This window comes from Carettochelys insculpta, chromosome 2 (assembly GCF_033958435.1).
Source record: "Carettochelys insculpta isolate YL-2023 chromosome 2, ASM3395843v1, whole genome shotgun sequence".
Taxonomy (NCBI): domain Eukaryota; kingdom Metazoa; phylum Chordata; order Testudines; family Carettochelyidae; genus Carettochelys; species Carettochelys insculpta.
Genome location: NC_134138.1, coordinates 193,199,582 through 193,213,228, shown reverse-complemented (window position 1 = coordinate 193,213,228; position 13,647 = coordinate 193,199,582). Strand labels below are relative to the sequence as shown.

At 74.0% G+C, this 13,647-nt stretch overlaps 8 non-coding genes and 3 pseudogenes across 8 annotated transcripts; all 11 read right to left on the bottom strand.

Annotated features, from left to right (window-relative positions):
- Window positions 1-584: 584 nt before the first annotated feature.
- Window positions 585-703, bottom strand: LOC142009913 (5S ribosomal RNA). The gene has a single exon (XR_012644670.1). It is a non-coding gene; the product is annotated as a 5S ribosomal RNA (ribosomal RNA).
- Window positions 704-1,856: 1,153 nt separating this feature from the next.
- On the bottom strand, window positions 1,857-1,975 carry LOC142009904 (5S ribosomal RNA). The gene has a single exon (XR_012644665.1). It is a non-coding gene; the product is annotated as a 5S ribosomal RNA (ribosomal RNA).
- Window positions 1,976-3,128: 1,153 nt separating this feature from the next.
- On the bottom strand, window positions 3,129-3,247 carry LOC142009898 (5S ribosomal RNA). The gene has a single exon (XR_012644659.1). It is a non-coding gene; the product is annotated as a 5S ribosomal RNA (ribosomal RNA).
- A 1,153-nt stretch (window positions 3,248-4,400) lies between these two features.
- On the bottom strand, window positions 4,401-4,510 carry LOC142009823 (5S ribosomal RNA; annotated as a pseudogene).
- Window positions 4,511-5,663: 1,153 nt separating this feature from the next.
- Window positions 5,664-5,782, bottom strand: LOC142009897 (5S ribosomal RNA). Its single transcript, XR_012644658.1, has one exon. It is a non-coding gene; the product is annotated as a 5S ribosomal RNA (ribosomal RNA).
- Window positions 5,783-6,935: 1,153 nt separating this feature from the next.
- On the bottom strand, window positions 6,936-7,054 carry LOC142009817 (5S ribosomal RNA). The gene has a single exon (XR_012644595.1). It is a non-coding gene; the product is annotated as a 5S ribosomal RNA (ribosomal RNA).
- Window positions 7,055-8,207: 1,153 nt separating this feature from the next.
- On the bottom strand, window positions 8,208-8,317 carry LOC142009822 (5S ribosomal RNA; annotated as a pseudogene).
- Window positions 8,318-9,470: 1,153 nt separating this feature from the next.
- LOC142009896 (5S ribosomal RNA) lies at window positions 9,471-9,589 on the bottom strand. Its single transcript, XR_012644657.1, has one exon. It is a non-coding gene; the product is annotated as a 5S ribosomal RNA (ribosomal RNA).
- A 1,153-nt stretch (window positions 9,590-10,742) lies between these two features.
- Window positions 10,743-10,852, bottom strand: LOC142009821 (5S ribosomal RNA; annotated as a pseudogene).
- A 1,153-nt stretch (window positions 10,853-12,005) lies between these two features.
- Window positions 12,006-12,124, bottom strand: LOC142009887 (5S ribosomal RNA). The gene has a single exon (XR_012644648.1). It is a non-coding gene; the product is annotated as a 5S ribosomal RNA (ribosomal RNA).
- Window positions 12,125-13,277: 1,153 nt separating this feature from the next.
- LOC142009937 (5S ribosomal RNA) lies at window positions 13,278-13,396 on the bottom strand. The gene has a single exon (XR_012644694.1). It is a non-coding gene; the product is annotated as a 5S ribosomal RNA (ribosomal RNA).
- Window positions 13,397-13,647: the final 251 nt, after the last annotated feature.

Here is a 13,647-nt window from a genome sequence, read left to right as displayed (position 1 = left end):
GGGGGCGCCGGCCCCCGCGGCCTCGCCCGCCACGAGCCCCCCTCCCCTTCACCGAGCCCCTCCCCGGGGGCAGGCGGGCCGGGACGCCCCCTCCACCCCCGAGGCCCCCAGCCCCACACCTCCCCCTCGCGGGCCCCCAGCCAGGGACGCTTCCAGGCCTGCCGCCTTCCCCGGGGGCGAGGGCTGCCCCGAAACGGACGCCTTCAGGCACCTGCGCCCGCCCTCCCACCACGTTTTACAGGGCCAGCAGGCATGCTGGGAAAGGGCTGCCCTGCTCACGCTAACCCGAAGGCCTGCAACGGGACGCAGGGCCGGGCCGGGCCGGGCCCCACAGCCCTCCCGCTTACCAGCCCCCCGCCCGGCCCCCAGCCGCGCAACGCGCTGCGCAGGGAGGGGCCGACGGGACCGCTGGACTGCCACGCCCGCTGCCCGCGGGCCACACCAGGCGCTGGCGAAAGAAAAGCGGCAGGCCTGGAGCCCGCAAGCCCTCGCCCTCGCCCCCCCCGCTTCCCCTGGGCCACGGCCGGGGACACCTTCGTCCGGGCAAGCGAGGACCAGGCGGCAAAAGCGAGCCAGCGGCAAAAAGCCTACAGCACCCAGTATTCCCAGGAGGTCTCCCATCCAAGTACTAACCAGGCCCGACCCTGCTTAGCTTCCGAGATCAGACGAGATCGGGCGTGTTCAGGGTGGTATGGCCGTAGACGCTGCAACTGCTCCCTTTGCCTGCCTTTAAGGCAGCCCGCAGCCTCGGCCTGCTGCACACCAGCCCCGCACGCCCCACCTCCTGCTGCCGACGCCTCTCCCCACCGCCCGGCCCCGCACAACGCCTCCCCACACCGGCCCCCAACGCTACCTCACACCTCCCATCCTACCACGCCTCCCTCCCTCCCCAAGGCCTCCCACGCCCGCTCACCCCCACACAGCCTCCCGCTCTCGCCTTCCCCCGCGCCCGACAACAGCGCCCCAACCCACGCGCCCGCCCGCAAACCATGTCCTTATCTGCACCACCACCAGGGGGGCGGGGGCACCTGACACCCACCCGCACCGACACATGCTGCCCGCTGCCAGCGCCCGGGGGCGCCTCCCCCCTCCCGCACGTGGACGGCACACCACGCCCTCCCGGGCCGCCCACCGCGCGCTCAGCTTACGGGGAACCCTGCCCACGACCACACCCCACGCCCGCCGCGGGGCTGCCTCCCAACGCCCACGCCCGCTCCCGCGCCCCCTACGGCGCCTCACGCCCACGCTCCGACGGCCGTTTCCTCTCTCCCGCAAAACGGGGGCGCCGGCCCCCGCGGCCTCGCCCGCCACGGGCCCCCCTCCCCTTCACCGAGCCCCTCCCCGGGGGCAGGCGGGCCGGGACGCCCCCTCCACCCCCGAGGCCCCCAGCCCCACACCTCCCCCTCGCGGGCCCCCAGCCAGGGACGCTTCCAGGCCTGCCGCCTTCCCCGGGGGCGAGGGCTGCCCCGAAACGGACGCCTTCAGGCACCTGCGCCCGCCCTCCCACCACGTTTTACAGGGCCAGCAGGCATGCTGGGAAAGGGCTGCCCTGCTCACGCTAACCCGAAGGCCTGCAACGGGACGCAGGGCCGGGCCGGGCCCCACAGCCCTCCCGCTTACCAGCCCCCCGCCCGGCCCCCAGCCGCGCAACGGGCTGCGCAGGGAGGGGCCGACGGGACCGCTGGACTGCCACGCCCGCTGCCCGCGGGCCACACCAGGCGCTGGCGAAAGAAAAGCGGCAGGCCTGGAGCCCGCAAGCCCTCGCCCTCGCCCTCCCGCTTCCCCTGGGCCACGGCCGGGGACACCTTCGTCCGGGCAAGCGAGGATCAGGCGGCAAAAGCGAGCCAGCGGCAAAAAGCCTACAGCACCCAGTATTCCCAGGAGGTCTCCCATCCAAGTACTAACCAGGCCCGACCCTGCTTAGCTTCCGAGATCAGACGAGATCGGGCGTGTTCAGGGTGGTATGGCCGTAGACGCTGCAATTGCTCCCCTTGCCTGCCTTTAAGGCAGCCCGCAGCCTCGGCCTGCTGCACACCAGCCCCGCACGCCCCACCTCCTGCTGCCGACGCCTCTCCCCACCGCCCGGCCCCGCACAACGCCTCCCCACACCGGCCCCCAACGCTACCTCACACCTCCCATCCTACCACGCCTCCCTCCCTCCCCAAGGCCTCCCACGCCCGCTCACCCCCACACAGCCTCCCGCTCTCGCCTTCCCCCGCGCCCGACAACAGCGCCCCAACCCACGCGCCCGCCCGCAAACCATGTCCTTATCTGCACCACCACCAGGGGGGCGGGGGCACCTGACACCCACCCGCACCGACACATGCTGCCCGCTGCCAGCGCCCGGGGGCGCCTCCCCCCTCCCGCACGTGGACGGCACACCACGCCCTCCCGGGCCGCCCACCGCGCGCTCAGCTTACGGGGAACCCTGCCCACGACCACACCCCACGCCCGCCGCGGGGCTGCCTCCCAACGCCCACGCCCGCTCCCGCGCCCCCTACGGCGCCTCACGCCCACGCTCCGACGGCCGTTTCCTCTCTCCCGCAAAACGGGGGCGCCGGCCCCCGCGGCCTCGCCCGCCACGGGCCCCCCTCCCCTTCACCGAGCCCCTCCCCGGGGGCAGGCGGGCCGGGACGCCCCCTCCACCCCCGAGGCCCCCAGCCCCACACCTCCCCCTCGCGGGCCCCCAGCCAGGGACGCTTCCAGGCCTGCCGCCTTCCCCGGGGGCGAGGGCTGCCGCGAAACGGACGCCTTCAGGCACCTGCGCCCGCCCTCCCACCACGTTTTACAGGGCCAGCAGGCATGCTGGGAAAGGGCTGCCCTGCTCACGCTAACCCGAAGGCCTGCAACGGGACGCAGGGCCGGGCCGGGCCCCACAGCCCTCCCGCTTACCAGCCCCCCGCCCGGCCCCCAGCCGCGCAACGGGCTGCGCAGGGAGGGGCCGACGGGACCGCTGGACTGCCACGCCCGCTGCCCGCGGGCCACACCAGGCGCTGGCGAAAGAAAAGCGGCAGGCCTGGAGCCCGCAAGCCCTCGCCCTCGCCCTCCCGCTTCCCCTGGGCCACGGCCGGGGACACCTTCGTCCGGGCAAGCGAGGACCAGGCGGCAAAAGCGAGCCAGCGGCAAAAAGCCTACAGCACCCAGTATTCCCAGGAGGTCTCCCATCCAAGTACTAACCAGGCCCGACCCTGCTTAGCTTCCGAGATCAGACGAGATCGGGCGTGTTCAGGGTGGTATGGCCGTAGACGCTGCAACTGCTCCCTTTGCCTGCCTTTAAGGCAGCCCGCAGCCTCGGCCTGCTGCACACCAGCCCCGCACGCCCCACCTCCTGCTGCCGACGCCTCTCCCCACCGCCCGGCCCCGCACAACGCCTCCCCACACCGGCCCCCAACGCTACCTCACACCTCCCATCCTACCACGCCTCCCTCCCTCCCCAAGGCCTCCCACGCCCGCTCACCCCCACACAGCCTCCCGCTCTCGCCTTCCCCCGCGCCCGACAACAGCGCCCCAACCCACGCGCCCGCCCGCAAACCATGTCCTTATCTGCACCACCACCAGGGGGGCGGGGGCACCTGACACCCACCCGCACCGACACATGCTGCCCGCTGCCAGCGCCCGGGGGCGCCTCCCCGCTCCCGCACGTGGACGGCACACCACGCCCTCCCGGGCCGCCCACCGCGCGCTCAGCTTACGGGGAACCCTGCCCACGACCACACCCCACGCCCGCCGCGGGGCTGCCTCCCAACGCCCACGCCCGCTCCCGCGCCCCCTACGGCGCCTCACGCCCACGCTCCGACGGCCGTTTCCTCTCTCCCGCAAAACGGGGGCGCCGGCCCCCGCGGCCTCGCCCGCCACGGGCCCCCCTCCCCTTCACCGAGCCCCTCCCCGGGGGCAGGCGGGCCGGGACGCCCCCTCCACCCCCGAGTCCCCCAGCCCCACACCTCCCCCTCGCGGGCCCCCAGCCAGGGACGCTTCCAGGCCTGCCGCCTTCCCCGGGGGCGAGGGCTGCCCCGAAACGGACGCCTTCAGGCACCTGCGCCCGCCCTCCCACCACGTTTTACAGGGCCAGCAGGCATGCTGGGAAAGGGCTGCCCTGCTCACGCTAACCCGAAGGCCTGCAACGGGACGCAGGGCCGGGCCGGGCCCCACAGCCCTCCCGCTTACCAGCCCCCCGCCCGGCCCCCAGCCGCGCAACGGGCTGCGCAGGGAGGGGCCGACGGGACCGCTGGACTGCCACGCCCGCTGCCCGCGGGCCACACCAGGCGCTGGCGAAAGAAAAGCGGCAGGCCTGGAGCCCGCAAGCCCTCGCCCTCGCCCTCCCGCTTCCCCTGGGCCACGGCCGGGGACACCTTCGTCCGGGCAAGCGAGGACCAGGCGGCAAAAGCGAGCCAGCGGCAAAAAGCCTACAGCACCCAGTATGTCTCCCATCCAAGTACTAACCAGGGCCGACCCTGCTTAGCTTCCGAGATCAGACGAGATCGGGCGTGTTCAGGGTGGTATGGCCGTAGACGCTGCAACTGCTCCCCTTGCCTGCCTTTAAGGCAGCCCGCAGCCTCGGCCTGCTGCACACCAGCCCCGCACGCCCCACCTCCTGCTGCCGACGCCTCTCCCCACCGCCCAGCCCCGCACAACGCCTCCCCACACCGGCCCCCAACGCTACCTCACACCTCCCATCCTACCACGCCTCCCTCCCTCCCCAAGGCCTCCCACGCCCGCTCACCCCCACACAGCCTCCCGCTCTCGCCTTCCCCCGCGCCCGACAACAGCGCCCCAACCCACGCGCCCGCCCGCAAACCATGTCCTTATCTGCACCACCACCAGGGGGGCGGGGGCACCTGACACCCACCCGCACCGACACATGCTGCCCGCTGCCAGCGCCCGGGGGCGCCTCCCCCCTCCCGCACGTGGACGGCACACCACGCCCTCCCGGGCCGCCCACCGCGCGCTCAGCTTACGGGGAACCCTGCCCACGACCACACCCCACGCCCGCCGCGGGGCTGCCTCCCAACGCCCACGCCCGCTCCCGCGCCCCCTACGGCGCCTCACGCCCACGCTCCGACGGCCGTTTCCTCTCTCCCGCAAAACGGGGGCGCCGGCCCCCGCGGCCTCGCCCGCCACGGGCCCCCCTCCCCTTCACCGAGCCCCTCCCCGGGGGCAGGCGGGCCGGGACGCCCCCTCCACCCCCGAGGCCCCCAGCCCCACACCTCCCCCTCGCGGGCCCCCAGCCAGGGACGCTTCCAGGCCTGCCGCCTTCCCCGGGGGCGAGGGCTGCCCCGAAACGGACGCCTTCAGGCACCTGCGCCCGCCCTCCCACCACGTTTTACAGGGCCAGCAGGCATGCTGGGAAAGGGCTGCCCTGCTCACGCTAACCCGAAGGCCTGCAACGGGACGCAGGGCCGGGCCGGGCCCCACAGCCCTCCCGCTTACCAGCCCCCCGCCCGGCCCCCAGCCGCGCAACGGGCTGCGCAGGGAGGGGCCGACGGGACCGCTGGACTGCCACGCCCGCTGCCCGCGGGCCACACCAGGCGCTGGCGAAAGAAAAGCGGCAGGCCTGGAGCCCGCAAGCCCTCGCCCTCGCCCTCCCGCTTCCCCTGGGCCACGGCCGGGGACACCTTCGTCCGGGCAAGCGAGGATCAGGCGGCAAAAGCGAGCCAGCGGCAAAAAGCCTACAGCACCCAGTATTCCCAGGAGGTCTCCCATCCAAGTACTAACCAGGCCCGACCCTGCTTAGCTTCCGAGATCAGACGAGATCGGGCGTGTTCAGGGTGGTATGGCCGTAGACGCTGCAATTGCTCCCCTTGCCTGCCTTTAAGGCAGCCCGCAGCCTCGGCCTGCTGCACACCAGCCCCGCACGCCCCACCTCCTGCTGCCGACGCCTCTCCCCACCGCCCGGCCCCGCACAACGCCTCCCCACACCGGCCCCCAACGCTACCTCACACCTCCCATCCTACCACGCCTCCCTCCCTCCCCAAGGCCTCCCACGCCCGCTCACCCCCACACAGCCTCCCGCTCTCGCCTTCCCCCGCGCCCGACAACAGCGCCCCAACCCACGCGCCCGCCCGCAAACCATGTCCTTATCTGCACCACCACCAGGGGGGCGGGGGCACCTGACACCCACCCGCACCGACACATGCTGCCCGCTGCCAGCGCCCGGGGGCGCCTCCCCCCTCCCGCACGTGGACGGCACACCACGCCCTCCCGGGCCGCCCACCGCGCGCTCAGCTTACGGGGAACCCTGCCCACGACCACACCCCACGCCCGCCGCGGGGCTGCCTCCCAACGCCCACGCCCGCTCCCGCGCCCCCTACGGCGCCTCACGCCCACGCTCCGACGGCCGTTTCCTCTCTCCCGCAAAACGGGGGCGCCGGCCCCCGCGGCCTCGCCCGCCACGGGCCCCCCTCCCCTTCACCGAGCCCCTCCCCGGGGGCAGGCGGGCCGGGACGCCCCCTCCACCCCCGAGGCCCCCAGCCCCACACCTCCCCCTCGCGGGCCCCCAGCCAGGGACGCTTCCAGGCCTGCCGCCTTCCCCGGGGGCGAGGGCTGCCCCGAAACGGACGCCTTCAGGCACCTGCGCCCGCCCTCCCACCACGTTTTACAGGGCCAGCAGGCATGCTGGGAAAGGGCTGCCCTGCTCACGCTAACCCGAAGGCCTGCAACGGGACGCAGGGCCGGGCCGGGCCCCACAGCCCTCCCGCTTACCAGCCCCCCGCCCGGCCCCCAGCCGCGCAACGGGCTGCGCAGGGAGGGGCCGACGGGACCGCTGGACTGCCACGCCCGCTGCCCGCGGGCCACACCAGGCGCTGGCGAAAGAAAAGCGGCAGGCCTGGAGCCCGCAAGCCCTCGCCCTCGCCCTCCCGCTTCCCCTGGGCCACGGCCGGGGACACCTTCGTCCGGGCAAGCGAGGACCAGGCGGCAAAAGCGAGCCAGCGGCAAAAAGCCTACAGCACCCAGTATTCCCAGGAGGTCTCCCATCCAAGTACTAACCAGGCGCGACCCTGCTTAGCTTCCGAGATCAGACGAGATCGGGCGTGTTCAGGGTGGTATGGCCGTAGACGCTGCAACTGCTCCCTTTGCCTGCCTTTAAGGCAGCCCGCAGCCTCGGCCTGCTGCACACCAGCCCCGCACGCCCCACCTCCTGCTGCCGACGCCTCTCCCCACCGCCCGGCCCCGCACAACGCCTCCCCACACCGGCCCCCAACGCTACCTCACACCTCCCATCCTACCACGCCTCCCTCCCTCCCCAAGGCCTCCCACGCCCGCTCACCCCCACACAGCCTCCCGCTCTCGCCTTCCCCCGCGCCCGACAACAGCGCCCCAACCCACGCGCCCGCCCGCAAACCATGTCCTTATCTGCACCACCACCAGGGGGGCGGGGGCACCTGACACCCACCCGCACCGACACATGCTGCCCGCTGCCAGCGCCCGGGGGCGCCTCCCCGCTCCCGCACGTGGACGGCACACCACGCCCTCCCGGGCCGCCCACCGCGCGCTCAGCTTACGGGGAACCCTGCCCACGACCACACCCCACGCCCGCCGCGGGGCTGCCTCCCAACGCCCACGCCCGCTCCCGCGCCCCCTACGGCGCCTCACGCCCACGCTCCGACGGCCGTTTCCTCTCTCCCGCAAAACGGGGGCGCCGGCCCCCGCGGCCTCGCCCGCCACGGGCCCCCCTCCCCTTCACCGAGCCCCTCCCCGGGGGCAGGCGGGCCGGGACGCCCCCTCCACCCCCGAGTCCCCCAGCCCCACACCTCCCCCTCGCGGGCCCCCAGCCAGGGACGCTTCCAGGCCTGCCGCCTTCCCCGGGGGCGAGGGCTGCCCCGAAACGGACGCCTTCAGGCACCTGCGCCCGCCCTCCCACCACGTTTTACAGGGCCAGCAGGCATGCTGGGAAAGGGCTGCCCTGCTCACGCTAACCCGAAGGCCTGCAACGGGACGCAGGGCCGGGCCGGGCCCCACAGCCCTCCCGCTTACCAGCCCCCCGCCCGGCCCCCAGCCGCGCAACGGGCTGCGCAGGGAGGGGCCGACGGGACCGCTGGACTGCCACGCCCGCTGCCCGCGGGCCACACCAGGCGCTGGCGAAAGAAAAGCGGCAGGCCTGGAGCCCGCAAGCCCTCGCCCTCGCCCTCCCGCTTCCCCTGGGCCACGGCCGGGGACACCTTCGTCCGGGCAAGCGAGGACCAGGCGGCAAAAGCGAGCCAGCGGCAAAAAGCCTACAGCACCCAGTATGTCTCCCATCCAAGTACTAACCAGGGCCGACCCTGCTTAGCTTCCGAGATCAGACGAGATCGGGCGTGTTCAGGGTGGTATGGCCGTAGACGCTGCAACTGCTCCCCTTGCCTGCCTTTAAGGCAGCCCGCAGCCTCGGCCTGCTGCACACCAGCCCCGCACGCCCCACCTCCTGCTGCCGACGCCTCTCCCCACCGCCCGGCCCCGCACAACGCCTCCCCACACCGGCCCCCAACGCTACCTCACACCTCCCATCCTACCACGCCTCCCTCCCTCCCCAAGGCCTCCCACGCCCGCTCACCCCCACACAGCCTCCCGCTCTCGCCTTCCCCCGCGCCCGACAACAGCGCCCCAACCCACGCGCCCGCCCGCAAACCATGTCCTTATCTGCACCACCACCAGGGGGGCGGGGGCACCTGACACCCACCCGCACCGACACATGCTGCCCGCTGCCAGCGCCCGGGGGCGCCTCCCCCCTCCCGCACGTGGACGGCACACCACGCCCTCCCGGGCCGCCCACCGCGCGCTCAGCTTACGGGGAACCCTGCCCACGACCACACCCCACGCCCGCCGCGGGGCTGCCTCCCAACGCCCACGCCCGCTCCCGCGCCCCCTACGGCGCCTCACGCCCACGCTCCGACGGCCGTTTCCTCTCTCCCGCAAAACGGGGGCGCCGGCCCCCGCGGCCTCGCCCGCCACGGGCCCCCCTCCCCTTCACCGAGCCCCTCCCCGGGGGCAGGCGGGCCGGGACGCCCCCTCCACCCCCGAGGCCCCCAGCCCCACACCTCCCCCTCGCGGGCCCCCAGCCAGGGACGCTTCCAGGCCTGCCGCCTTCCCCGGGGGCGAGGGCTGCCCCGAAACGGACGCCTTCAGGCACCTGCGCCCGCCTTCCCACCACGTTTTACAGGGCCAGCAGGCATGCTGGGAAAGGGCTGCCCTGCTCACGCTAACCCGAAGGCCTGCAACGGGACGCAGGGCCGGGCCGGGCCCCACAGCCCTCCCGCTTACCAGCCCCCCGCCCGGCCCCCAGCCGCGCAACGGGCTGCGCAGGGAGGGGCCGACGGGACCGCTGGACTGCCACGCCCGCTGCCCGCGGGCCACACCAGGCGCTGGCGAAAGAAAAGCGGCAGGCCTGGAGCCCGCAAGCCCTCGCCCTCGCCCTCCCGCTTCCCCTGGGCCACGGCCGGGGACACCTTCGTCCGGGCAAGCGAGGACCAGGCGGCAAAAGCGAGCCAGCGGCAAAAAGCCTACAGCACCCAGTATTCCCAGGAGGTCTCCCATCCAAGTACTAACCAGGCCCGACCCTGCTTAGCTTCCGAGATCAGACGAGATCGGGCGTGTTCAGGGTGGTATGGCCGTAGACGCTGCAACTGCTCCCTTTGCCTGCCTTTAAGGCAGCCCGCAGCCTCGGCCTGCTGCACACCAGCCCCGCACGCCCCACCTCCTGCTGCCGACGCCTCTCCCCACCGCCCGGCCCCGCACAACGCCTCCCCACACCGGCCCCCAACGCTACCTCACACCTCCCATCCTACCACGCCTCCCTCCCTCCCCAAGGCCTCCCACGCCCGCTCACCCCCACACAGCCTCCCGCTCTCGCCTTCCCCCGCGCCCGACAACAGCGCCCCAACCCACGCGCCCGCCCGCAAACCATGTCCTTATCTGCACCACCACCAGGGGGGCGGGGGCACCTGACACCCACCCGCACCGACACATGCTGCCCGCTGCCAGCGCCCGGGGGCGCCTCCCCGCTCCCGCACGTGGACGGCACACCACGCCCTCCCGGGCCGCCCACCGCGCGCTCAGCTTACGGGGAACCCTGCCCACGACCACACCCCACGCCCGCCGCGGGGCTGCCTCCCAACGCCCACGCCCGCTCCCGCGCCCCCTACGGCGCCTCACGCCCACGCTCCGACGGCCGTTTCCTCTCTCCCGCAAAACGGGGGCGCCGGCCCCCGCGGCCTCGCCCGCCACGGGCCCCCCTCCCCTTCACCGAGCCCCTCCCCGGGGGCAGGCGGGCCGGGACGCCCCCTCCACCCCCGAGGCCCCCAGCCCCACACCTCCCCCTCGCGGGCCCCCAGCCAGGGACGCTTCCAGGCCTGCCGCCTTCCCCGGGGGCGAGGGCTGCCCCGAAACGGACGCCTTCAGGCACCTGCGCCCGCCCTCCCACCACGTTTTACAGGGCCAGCAGGCATGCTGGGAAAGGGCTGCCCTGCTCACGCTAACCCGAAGGCCTGCAACGGGACGCAGGGCCGGGCCGGGCCCCACAGCCCTCCCGCTTACCAGCCCCCCGCCCGGCCCCCAGCCGCGCAACGGGCTGCGCAGGGAGGGGCCGACGGGACCGCTGGACTGCCACGCCCGCTGCCCGCGGGCCACACCAGGCGCTGGCGAAAGAAAAGCGGCAGGCCTGGAGCCCGCAAGCCCTCGCCCTCGCCCTCCCGCTTCCCCTGGGCCACGGCCGGGGACACCTTCGTCCGGGCAAGCGAGGACCAGGCGGCAAAAGCGAGCCAGCGGCAAAAAGCCTACAGCACCCAGTATGTCTCCCATCCAAGTACTAACCAGGGCCGACCCTGCTTAGCTTCCGAGATCAGACGAGATCGGGCGTGTTCAGGGTGGTATGGCCGTAGACGCTGCAACTGCTCCCCTTGCCTGCCTTTAAGGCAGCCCGCAGCCTCGGCCTGCTGCACACCAGCCCCGCACGCCCCACCTCCTGCTGCCGACGCCTCTCCCCACCGCCCGGCCCCGCACAACGCCTCCCCACACCGGCCCCCAACGCTACCTCACACCTCCCATCCTACCACGCCTCCCTCCCTCCCCAAGGCCTCCCACGCCCGCTCACCCCCACACAGCCTCCCGCTCTCGCCTTCCCCCGCGCCCGACAACAGCGCCCCAACCCACGCGCCCGCCCGCAAACCATGTCCTTATCTGCACCACCACCAGGGGGGCGGGGGCACCTGACACCCACCCGCACCGACACATGCTGCCCGCTGCCAGCGCCCGGGGGCGCCTCCCCCCTCCCGCACGTGGACGGCACACCACGCCCTCCCGGGCCGCCCACCGCGCGCTCAGCTTACGGGGAACCCTGCCCACGACCACACCCCACGCCCGCCGCGGGGCTGCCTCCCAACGCCCACGCCCGCTCCCGCGCCCCCTACGGCGCCTCACGCCCACGCTCCGACGGCCGTTTCCTCTCTCCCGCAAAACGGGGGCGCCGGCCCCCGCGGCCTCGCCCGCCACGGGCCCCCCTCCCCTTCACCGAGCCCCTCCCCGGGGGCAGGCGGGCCGGGACGCCCCCTCCACCCCCGAGGCCCCCAGCCCCACACCTCCCCCTCGCGGGCCCCCAGCCAGGGACGCTTCCAGGCCTGCCGCCTTCCCCGGGGGCGAGGGCTGCCCCGAAACGGACGCCTTCAGGCACCTGCGCCCGCCCTCCCACCACGTTTTACAGGGCCAGCAGGCATGCTGGGAAAGGGCTGCCCTGCTCACGCTAACCCGAAGGCCTGCAACGGGACGCAGGGCCGGGCCGGGCCCCACAGCCCTCCCGCTTACCAGCCCCCCGCCCGGCCCCCAGCCGCGCAACGGGCTGCGCAGGGAGGGGCCGACGGGACCGCTGGACTGCCACGCCCGCTGCCCGCGGGCCACACCAGGCGCTGGCGAAAGAAAAGCGGCAGGCCTGGAGCCCGCAAGCCCTCGCCCTCGCCCTCCCGCTTCCCCTGGGCCACGGCCGGGGACACCTTCGTCCGGGCAAGCGAGGATCAGGCGGCAAAAGCGAGCCAGCGGCAAAAAGCCTACAGCACCCAGTATTCCCAGGAGGTCTCCCATCCAAGTACTAACCAGGCCCGACCCTGCTTAGCTTCCGAGATCAGACGAGATCGGGCGTGTTCAGGGTGGTATGGCCGTAGACGCTGCAACTGCTCCCCTTGCCTGCCTTTAAGGCAGCCCGCAGCCTCGGCCTGCTGCACACCAGCCCCGCACGCCCCACCTCCTGCTGCCGACGCCTCTCCCCACCGCCCGGCCCCGCACAACGCCTCCCCACACCGGCCCCCAACGCTACCTCACACCTCCCATCCTACCACGCCTCCCTCCCTCCCCAAGGCCTCCCACGCCCGCTCACCCCCACACAGCCTCCCGCTCTCGCCTTCCCCCGCGCCCGACAACAGCGCCCCAACCCACGCGCCCGCCCGCAAACCATGTCCTTATCTGCACCACCACCAGGGGGGCGGGGGCACCTGACACCCACCCGCACCGACACATGCTGCCCGCTGCCAGCGCCCGGGGGCGCCTCCCCCCTCCCGCACGTGGACGGCACACCACGCCCTCCCGGGCCGCCCACCGCGCGCTCAGCTTACGGGGAACCCTGCCCACGACCACACCCCACGCCCGCCGCGGGGCTGCCTCCCAACGCCCACGCCCGCTCCCGCGCCCCCTACGGCGCCTCACGCCCACGCTCCGACGGCCGTTTCCTCTCTCCCGCAAAACGGGGGCGCCGGCCCCCGCGGCCTCGCCCGCCACGGGCCCCCCTCCCCTTCACCGAGCCCCTCCCCGGGGGCAGGCGGGCCGGGACGCCCCCTCCACCCCCGAGGCCCCCAGCCCCACACCTCCCCCTCGCGGGCCCCCAGCCAGGGACGCTTCCAGGCCTGCCGCCTTCCCCGGGGGCGAGGGCTGCCCCGAAACGGACGCCTTCAGGCACCTGCGCCCGCCCTCCCACCACGTTTTACAGGGCCAGCAGGCATGCTGGGAAAGGGCTGCCCTGCTCACGCTAACCCGAAGGCCTGCAACGGGACGCAGGGCCGGGCCGGGCCCCACAGCCCTCCCGCTTACCAGCCCCCCGCCCGGCCCCCAGCCGCGCAACGGGCTGCGCAGGGAGGGGCCGACGGGACCGCTGGACTGCCACGCCCGCTGCCCGCGGGCCACACCAGGCGCTGGCGAAAGAAAAGCGGCAGGCCTGGAGCCCGCAAGCCCTCGCCCTCGCCCTCCCGCTTCCCCTGGGCCACGGCCGGGGACACCTTCGTCCGGGCAAGCGAGGACCAGGCGGCAAAAGCGAGCCAGCGGCAAAAAGCCTACAGCACCCAGTATTCCCAGGAGGTCTCCCATCCAAGTACTAACCAAGCCCGACCCTGCTTAGCTTCCGAGATCAGACGAGATCGGGCGTGTTCAGGGTGGTATGGCCGTAGACGCTGCAACTGCTCCCTTTGCCTGCCTTTAAGGCAGCCCGCAGCCTCGGCCTGCTGCACACCAGCCCCGCACGCCCCACCTCCTGCTGCCGACGCCTCTCCCCACCGCCCGGCCCCGCACAACGCCTCCCCACACCGGCCCCCAACGCTACCTCACACCTCCCATCCTACCACGCCTCCCTCCCTCCCCAAGGCCTCCCACGCCCGCTCACCCCCACACAGCCTCCCGCTCTCGCCTTCCCCCGCGCCCGAC